The sequence below is a fragment of the Microtus ochrogaster genome, chromosome 24 (assembly GCF_000317375.1).
Source record: "Microtus ochrogaster isolate Prairie Vole_2 chromosome 24, MicOch1.0, whole genome shotgun sequence".
Taxonomy (NCBI): domain Eukaryota; kingdom Metazoa; phylum Chordata; class Mammalia; order Rodentia; family Cricetidae; genus Microtus; species Microtus ochrogaster.
This window is the reverse complement of record NC_022024.1, coordinates 6,660,995-6,671,235: the sequence shown is the minus strand read 5'-3', so window position 1 is coordinate 6,671,235 and position 10,241 is coordinate 6,660,995.

Sequence of the window (10,241 nt, the reverse complement as noted above, 5' to 3'; positions counted from 1 at the left end):
GGAAACTTTTTTTTCTAATAATATTTGTTTAGTTTTCTGTAAGCTTATGTCTTTATAGGCATGCTCTTCCTTTGGAAGTTTTCTTCTATGATTTTGTTAACTATATTTTCTGGGCTTTTTGAGCTGAGTTTTCTCTTCATGGTATTTTTAAGATAGGTCTTTTCATGATGTCTCAGATTTCCTGGATGGTTTGTGTTAGTAGTTTTTTTTTTCTTGGATTTAACATTTTATTTGACCAATGAATCTATTTCCTCTATTGTATCTTCAGCTCCCGAGGTTTTTTCTTCCATCTCTTGCATTCTGTTGGTGATGCTTGCATCTCTAATTCTGTTGACTTACTCAGATATTCCATCTCTTGAATTCCCTCAGTTTGTGTTTTCTTTATTGCTTCTATTTTGATTTTAATGTCATGAATAGTTTCATATATATATATATATTGCCTTGGCTTTCTTGGGTTTTATCTAAATTTTGGTTGTCTTTCCCTCAATTTCTTTAAGGGAGTTTTTCATTTCCTCTTCTAGGACCTCTTCATACTGTTGTTTTTAAAGTCTTTGAGTTGTGCTTTGACTGCACTGACTATGACTTGCTGTCATAGGGTGGCTGGACTCTGGTGGTATCATATTGCCCTGGCTGTTGCTGACTATATTCTTACACTGATGTTTAGGTATCTAGGTTTGGAATTATTATTTCTAGTCCTTGATTTCTGAGCTTGTCTTTGTTGGATGGGTGGTTTTGTCCTTCGTTTCTGTTTTGTAGTTTCTGTGGACTGGATTTCTGGTGCTGGTGTGACCACGGGCCTAGTTTAGAGTCTCTGTCCAAGTTCGGAGTTGGCCTTCTGGCAGTTAGTTTGGCCTTTGGCTTAGCAGGAGTTTCTTTTCTAACAGGTGTGGCTTGCACCTGAGCAGCTGAAACCTGTTCAAGCGGTGTGGCTTATGCCTCTTCTGACAGATGTGGCTTGTGCCTGAATGTTAGAAGGCAGTCCACTGGGGTTGGGGACAGGGTCCAGCAGTGGTAAGGCAATGGATTGGGATGATTTGGACTGTAGGAAGGGCCTTGGGATACAAAATCTAAGTGGGATAATGCCCCTAAGTGGAAGAAGTCCAATGCTGGCCCCTCTGCTGTGCCCTGCCCCCAATGGCCTCAGGAAGGATGTGGTAAGAAGGGCACAGAATCTAGGGAGAGGTGCAGTTCCATTGGCAGGCAGGACACTGTATGGCCCCTTTCTTATTTTTTACTAGTGAAACATATTGGATAGATATAGTAAAAAGTGTTATTATTTGACAACATAAACCACATGTCTTATATATGTTTATCTAATTGTTTAAGTATTCTGTAGTACCTTCAGCAGAAATTTTGATAACAAGCTATTTCACTAGTACAGGCCATTCACAATTCTGTCCAGCTTGACCTGCAAGAGCTTTTGGATAACCCAAGACCCTTACAGTTCCCTGAATATCACCCAGAGATGGTGCATGATTGTGTGCTCATGCCATGGGGTATTGATATAAACATAGTTCACAGTATTTTCTTCCTGCTCAGATTTGGAATTATGCTCATTTTGAAGACTTATGTTTAGGGTTTCTCCTTATTTGCGATCTTGTTTGGTAAAGAGAAGTGTTTTTATAGATTTTGTTTTTCAAATTTACAAAATGTGGAGTTGCAAAGTTAGTATTCAAATATGTAAGATGATACAATGAATAAATTACATGAAAGTACATATATATACTAGGGAAGTATAAGGAATCCATTTAAAGACTAAAACATGCTAATCTGAAATTATCCCATAAACTTCTATGTTACTAATTATGGAACAGACAAGCTTTTTTTGTTGCTGTTGCAAATATTTATGACTGACAATAAACTAGGAACCATTAATGGAAGGTTACCTAATGGTCCTTCATAGATACCTGCACAACAGTCCTCAGAAACTACAGATGTATGACATTTCTTTATAATAGGCGTGTTCACCTATAAATAAGTCTGTGCACATTGTGAAAGAATAACATTTTTGATTATCTGGTGAGTGAAACTTTTAATCACACAAATCCCTTACACATGGTGACTCTCTACCCTACTCAGAGATATGAGGTGAGAACTCAGCCCATTGTTGCTGGCTGTGATGATGGGGTAGAGGGCTATGAATTAAGGAATGCTGGCAACATCTAGAAACACTAGGAAAAGCAAAGCTATGGCTTTTTTCCCCGCCAACACCTGGAAACAGCCAGCACTACTGACATTTTGCATTCAGCCTATTAGGTTCATTCCAACAAAATTTAAGACAATAGATTCATATTTTTGAAGTGGATAAAATAGTGTGAATTTTCTATGGTAAATGCTGTGGAAACTCCTTCAGCCAATAGCTTTTAAGATACTGGCTCACTTTGGGTGTGGTCTCATATAATATTAATGCAGACAAAATGTGTGTTCAGGTCTCTTGGCTTCTGGATTTGGTTCCAATTCCCTGCTCACACAGAAGACTGCTGATCACTGCTTTTTCTGTGAGTCTACCCTAAATAAATAAAGCTTTATTATACTCCATTCTGGGCTAGTGTGGGACTATTTTATTAGAAATTACAGCAAGCAGTGTACCAGGTTACTTTCTATCACCATGATAAAGACACTGTAACCAGAAGCAGCTTGGAGAGACATGGTTTTATTTGTCTTATACATTCAAGTCACAGTTCATAGTGAAAGGAAATCAGAACAGGAACTCAAGACAGAAACATGAAGGAAGTGACTAAAAGAAGAAAATGTAACTGAATGCTGCTTTCTGGCGGGCTCAGAATGATTTCTTATATAACCCAGACCACTGACCCAGGGGTGGTACTACCCATCATGGGCTGTATCCTCCTACATCAATTGTTAATCAGGAAAATAATCCATAGGACTAGCTACCAGGCCAATTTTTCTTTTCCTAGAGACTCTAACTTGCATCAAGTTTACCATAAGCTAACCAGCACAGGCAGTAATAAAGGCCAATATGTAAGCTAGTGCCTAAGGAGGGATGCTGCTGTGGCAATTGCTAAAATGTGGAAATAGCATTGGAATCGATAGGGCAGAGAATGCAAGAGTGTTAAGGAATGACAGGAAGCATGTAGGTAGTCTTTCATAGATTTTTAATGAAAATATATCTATTAAAGACAGCCAGTAAGGACTGAAAAAGAAGTCAAACACATTATAGAGAATTTGAATAACAACAGAGAACGCATAAATTTTTATGAACTGGCCTTTAAAGTATTTCTGACCAAATCCCAGAAGGAAATGTTATTTTGGCATTCAGGAGATGCTAATATAGTGAGAACATTGTAATGAAACTGTGATCTCTAAGTTTGTGAAGAGCTACATGGTTAAGTCATGCATTTGGGTATTTAGATGATGCTTTAGTGGGACCGTCTAAGAGAAACTAAACCAATCTGGAGAGATTTCTTACAGGAAAATGGTTATTTTTGTAGGGGGCAAGGCCCAGTATTGTCAGAAAAGCAGGTGTCCAGTGAAGGAAGCATGCTGTGGAGTTCAAATGCCTGAGAGTCTGAGAGCTAACATGTACTTCAGCTGAACTCTGAGGGACTAAAATCCAGGATGTACAAGAGAAGGAAAAAACTGAACCAGTTGAAACAGAGAGTGGTTCTGTCCTCCTTGTCATATTTATGCCCTTGGGGGAATTGGACGATGGTTACTAACATTGAAAAAATTCCATCTTCTTTGTTCATTTTACCAAATCATATGCTAATCTCTCCTGGAAACACCACTAGACACAAACATGAAATAATACTTAATCAGACATCCATGCCAGAGCCTAGTCAAGCTGACAAAGAAAATTAATCACTACTGTTGAGATTTTCAAGCTAAATATTAAAAACTAGTCTTGTTGTTCTTTCTTTCTTCATAATAGAATACAAAAAGGGAAAATATTTTGGGAAAGAGAAATTAAAAAAAAAAAACCTAAACCTTGCAGATTTTGGAGTCTCACAGTCTACCTAGTTGGCAAAGAGAGCTAAAATATAAAAAAAAATGGTATCAGACATACGAACTCTGAAGAAGTTGATACATCTATACAAAAGATCAGAATCAGAACACTCATTCATGTACTTGACACTTTGAAGAGACAGCTCTGTGACTCATAGATTTCTTCAGTGTTCTCAAACAGGAACTTGAGAGGGAACTATGTTGGAAGAGTTTACACTCAGAGGAGCAAATGCTTATGATATACATGGGAGACTAGCAAAAATTTTATGAACTCTGTGTCATCCGAGAGACCACCCACATAGAAAAGGTGACACAAAAAGAAAAGCAAATAAAAGCAACTTGGTAGATCTCTCCAAATCCACCAAACAGGAAGAAATTTGGTAAAACCTCTTCAGTCATAAACACAGCTCATTTTCCATGCAAAGATCGGAAAATCAGAATGCTGGTCTCAAGCTCAATGACTTAGAAACCTTAGACAATTATTATCTAAAGTATACTTGTTAGATGTTAGAAATTGCATGTAAGCTTTGCCTCCTTTCTCTCTCCAGTTTCCTTCCTAACTGAAACCAGAGTCTATAGCTTTGTGGAATTGTCTTCTAATAACACAGTTTTACAGGTTTTCTAAGCTGCAGAGTAGCACACTATAACACCGAAGCCAAAGGACCAGAGCTAGGAAACATTGTGGCAGCAGTTTATATACAAGATATAGCCAGCATCCATTAGTCCTTCAGGTCCTTAGAGTCATTATTGGGGATGTCCACTGCTTGTCTACTCCTTGCTTTGGCTTCAAGATACAAAGAGTCAAGCCTGCACTAACCAGCACCCGCCTTCCAATCAGGTTCAAGCCTCGAGTCTTTAGATATCATTTGAACTTTTAACAAGAACTGCAACAAGTTATTCTACCGATTCTAATGTGGAGGCAGTTTTGTGGTATTTTCTGACTTTAACAACAGCTAATCACATTGAACTCAGAGTCTCCCTGTGCTCCTGAGAGTGTAAGTTACACATCCTGAAAGCCTCCCTTTTACACATTTTACTACCAAGCTGAGTTATGAAACTTGGGTAGCCTCTGGCTTCCTGATTTTCCTTTCAATAAATTAGTGTCCATGGTAAATATTTTTCAAAGATATCAGAAAAACTTGGGTGTAGCTCTGAGGCTAACTGAAAACATGGAGTATGGTAAAGAGGGCATCTGGCCCAGATCCTAAATCTCCAGATCAATTTAACACAATCAATGTGAATGTAATAATTAGGAAGATTCAAAACTGCCATCATTGTGCAGAAAACGCATTCTTTTTTTGCAACAGCTCTCTTTTCAGTTAAATCTCTCATTTTCCAGATAACAGTGGTACCTGGTAAAGACCCAGTCCTGCTGTCAGTCCCGTGGTATTTTCCCAAGGTTTTCCTCGTCAAGCACACATTTGCTAATCTGTGAAAGCTCGTCTCTCAAGAGGAATATCTAAAAGGGAGTGTAGGGATGGGAACTTTAGAAAGAGACGAGAGGGAAACCACAGAAAATGTCAGAACGAACCTCATATCAACCGTGCGTGCTGAAGTTTAAGGAGTAAGCTCAGGCTTGGAGACCTCTGGGACAATTACTCATTTAACTGACACAAAACAAAATCTGACTTGAGGGATATTATTGTGATTTCAAAGTTGGTCTTTTTTCCTTTCTCTTTAAAGTATCCAATATCTCTATTTTACTGATTGCTTTTAATAAACAATTTCTCCCACTCTTCCCTCTTCCCTCCCCCTCCCCTTCCCTCTCTCTTCCTCTCCTCCCTTTCCCTCTCTTCTTTTCTTTCTCTAGTGTATGACTGCTTATATTCTAGAAAGTGATCAACTGTTTCCAGTGAGAAACACGGATTTTATTTTAACACTGTTTGAAGGTCACCACCTTGTCAGATGTCTATCAATTTGAAAATATTCCCTCCACATTGTCTGACAGCCCCTGCATTCTGCAACATACTGACATCGGGTTAGCTAGTTTTGCTACATATAGTTCAATTTGAGAGAGCTTCTCAATGTAGCTTTCTCTTCTGAACCCATCATCCTTGGTGCCAGACATTTCAGATCCTCTGTTTTTATACGTTACTGTTCACAAAAGACCAAGTGATGACCAGAAAAGACCACATACAATATCATTAATGATGTATGAACGTACTGAACCCTTACTATTTATCTTAGTTAAGGTTTTTATAATGCCACATATGATGTAAATGATCAGAGGCACATTACTTTCTATAGCATTACTATTCATTGTGAGTATGCATTATGAGCTTTTCATTTTATATCAAGAGATAACAGTTGTCTTAGTCAGGGATACCATTCCTGTGATGAAACACCTTGGCCAAAAGCAAGTTGCGGGGTGGGGGAGGGTTCATTTGGCTTACACTTCCACATCATAGTTCATCATTGAAGGAAGTCAGGGCAGAAACTCAAACTGGGCAGGAACCTGGAAGCAGATGTCAATGCAGAAGTCATGGAAGGGTGATGTTACTGACTTGCTCATCATGGCTATTCCAGCCTGCTTTTTTACAGAACAGAGGGCTACCAGCTCAGGAAGGACACTACCTACAATGGGTTGGGTTCTTCCACATCAATCACTAACTAAGAAAATACCCTACAGTTGGATCTGATGGGGAGATTTTCTAAATTGAGGTTCCCTCCTTTTGGCTAACTTTAGCTTGGGTCAAGTTGACACAAAACTAGCCAGGACACTATTCCAATTATGTTCTCTGGTGCAATACAATAATAAATTAAAAAGAAACAGTATACTATGCCTACTTCCTGAGTAAAAGAAATATTAACAAAGTAAAACATAATGAAAACAACATAAATGATATTATTGTGGTAAAATTCCAGCATAGGTAAGCATGTAATTAGATGGACTGGATGGATGAAAGCTAATGCCTGGTATGTTTAGTGTCGAAGGATCATAAGGAATCAATGAGAAAGAATGACTTTATGTTTCACTAACATTCTGGGAGCTCACAGCTCATTTAAAGTTTTTTATTTGACAAGTACACATAAAACGCAGGTTAAAACCAACCAAATAAATAAACAAAAGACAATTACAATGTTAGTTATGTTTCCTGCCAGTAACTTTCATAGGCTTCTGACAAATCAGATTTCTGAATGTTACCATAAGTTTCAATAAATGTACCTCTGCAAAAAACCCTTAGCTTAAGTTCAGGAAAGTGGCAGAAGTAAAAGCTATTAGTTTTCAACCTTCTTATGCAAATTGAAAAGTCTCTTCATTGTGGTAGGGAAGCCTCTATGGCATTAGTAAGATCTGTGATTGGAGAATAGTATATTTACATTTTTCAATTTGAATACCCTAGAGGGCTAGACAGTTTGTAGTCAGAACCTTAATGAGTAAAAATAAATTTTGATATTATATTTGCCTAAAATGTAGCTCAGAAATGGCAAAACAAATTTCTTCCTTCCATCCTGTCATTAATTTAATAATTCAATTAGCTCTTTCACATGTTCTACAAGGACTTGCTGAGAATTTTTATAGACTTAAATGCAATCCTAGGTCTGGGGATATATTAATGAATAAAACTTAGACTCTCAATCAATGAGTAGGTAAGAAAATTGGTGAGTGTTCTGTTACAGCAAACACAGGCAGACCTGCTATGAGGTATTCCAAGGAAAGATCTTGCGATTTGCCAGAGTTTGCCCTGTGATTTAGTCACTAAGAAATGTTTACTAGGCAAGGCACAGAGTCAAGCAGAATGATTTAAGAATGATCTTTTACATCCCATCTCCAGTCTTTCTCCAACAGTGTCTTCTAAAACTTTATTACCTGGAATTTAACATTATTTTCTCCTCTTTTCAAAAGAATTTCTAACTGACGTACTGATATTTTCCTAGTGATCTGCCAAGGATCATGCTCAAGGTGTGCTTGTAAAATGGCAATAGATTATGAAACAATCATTGTCTCTTAAAATTCCATGATAATAATGCAAACTTAACAACAAGAAGAAGAACAAAACCAAATAAATATATATCAAATTGATTATGTGCAAAGAAAACACATAAAGCAAAAAGTAATTTGAATGTTTTAAAATCATTTTAGGTACTGTCTTAACATATTCATAAGCATTAAACATAAGACAACAAAAATTAAACATTCAATAAGATTTACAGACTTCTCCTGTCATGAAAATGCAGTCTATTTTATTAAGTTTTGTGCAATGCAAATGGAACGTAAAGGAGTTTCTGCAAATTCTGAAATACCCACATATAAAATATTAACACTGTTACCATTGATGACATAAGTAGTAAGACCTGAATTGCATTGGAAAAATGAAGCAAGAGAAGAAACCTGCTTAGGCCAGGGAAGATTTATTCCTTCTGTGCAGTAGAAGTCTTGAATGAGAGAAGCTGTTTGCTTTTCTTGACCTTTATATAATCTTCAAGGCAATGGAAAATTGTAGTTCTTCATCATTACTTGGACAAAACTGCTATGAGCAAGTATTATTTATGGTGTTAATTTCCTAGAAGATATGTTATACTGGGCTAATTTACCCTGTGAAGGAGCGGAAGTGGTAGACTAAGGAACAGGGCCGTGTTTTAGGCTGTAAAAATGAATGGAGTCCGGTGTTACAAATATAATTTTCCTGGTATAATCTGATCCCAGCTTGATTAGATGTCAGATAAAGGAAGCAAGGCAAGCAAAATGTCTTCTCTGATAAAACCGCATTATTATTATAGACCATCATTTGTGCTCCTCACTTCGCCATCTCTGCCAATGTCAGCTGTGCTCGGGTCCTGAATACTCATGAGACCCTGAATCCCTTTAAAAATACTACTGCTTTGTTGCCCTCTTTATCAGCATAAAATAGAAATTGAAAATGGGATTCCATTTGATATCTAGCATATCGATACTTAAGGAAAATAAGATAGAAACATGACATACAAATTTATGTAAGCTAATATGCTCAGTTTCAAAACTCAGAAGAGGTAGATCAAGAGCAAGATTGCCACTCCCACACTAAAGTCAGGGCAGGGCAGTAATGAATCTTCCCAGTGAGTGTTTGATAACATGAAAGTGTGATAAAAAGGATCATTTTAAGTAGAAATAGAGTGGTTTTGTACTTTTTTGTGGAAGCTGCATTATTCAGAAAGAAGTTCTTAAAACAACACCAAAAGAAAAAATGAAAGATAAAACTTACAAGCAGTGAAATCTTCTAAGAGGCAGCTTGAAAATCAGCCTGGAGATTCATGTATTGAGGAGACTGGTTAAACACTAGAATATCAATCTTAATCAAGAAGACAGCAGAGGAAGAAAGGACGTCCAATGCTGCTTGCCAGCAGTGAACCCACTAAAGCTCAGTCTCAAGTGAAATCGTTCACTTTCTGTGCAAAAATAGAGTCACACATCTTCTCTTGATGTCGAACTGAATGACCTTCATCTTGAAATCCCTCTCTGTGCTCTTGCCTTCTGCCTCACGTTGGTGGTTTTATAATTGCCATTGTCTTGGCTGCTTAGCTTTCACTTAGATGGTCTTGCTGCCTCCATGGTGAACTGGACTTATGATGTTCCACAGCATTCTTCACTTGGTGCCTTTGTCTCTTAGACACTGAGCTTCTTCTGCCTCTTATTAGTAAAACCAACTGGTTTTATTTTATTATTTATTTTATTATGGTGGCCTCCATAATAAGTCTGGTCCTCTGCTAGTGAAGATTACTTAGTCTGGATAAGAGGCAAAGAGATGATTGTGTTTTATGTGTCCCCTATACATTCAAGAGGTCCTGGGAATTTTCCTTAGTGTTCAATAGCTTCAGTTGCTTCCCTGGAATTACTGACTAAGCTTTTTATTTAAGGAGTGAGCAGTCCTTGTTACAGTGTGTTCTCTCTAAGAAGAAAAATTACCGCTACTTGCAAAACTCTCAGCTCTCCTAGAGAACATGATGCTGTATTCATTACTACAGTAAGTATTTCATGAATGGGTAGAAAAGTAAGGCAAGGTTTTAAAAGATCTATAGCAAGACAAGTCTCAGACCTTGTGCCCTGAAGCAAAGAATCACTGAGGACCTGGATGAAAAAGTTACTTGTGAAACGGTTGCGGGGTTGGTGAAGATCTTCTCCCAGTCAGTGGGTTGCCTTTTTGTCTAGCTATACTCCTTAAGGTATTTCACAATATAGAAACAGAAGAGTCATTGCCAAATTCCTTTTATGAAGCTACAGTCACTCTGATACCAAAACCACACAAAGACTTAACCAAGAAAGACAGTTACAGGCCAATCTCACTCATGAACATCGA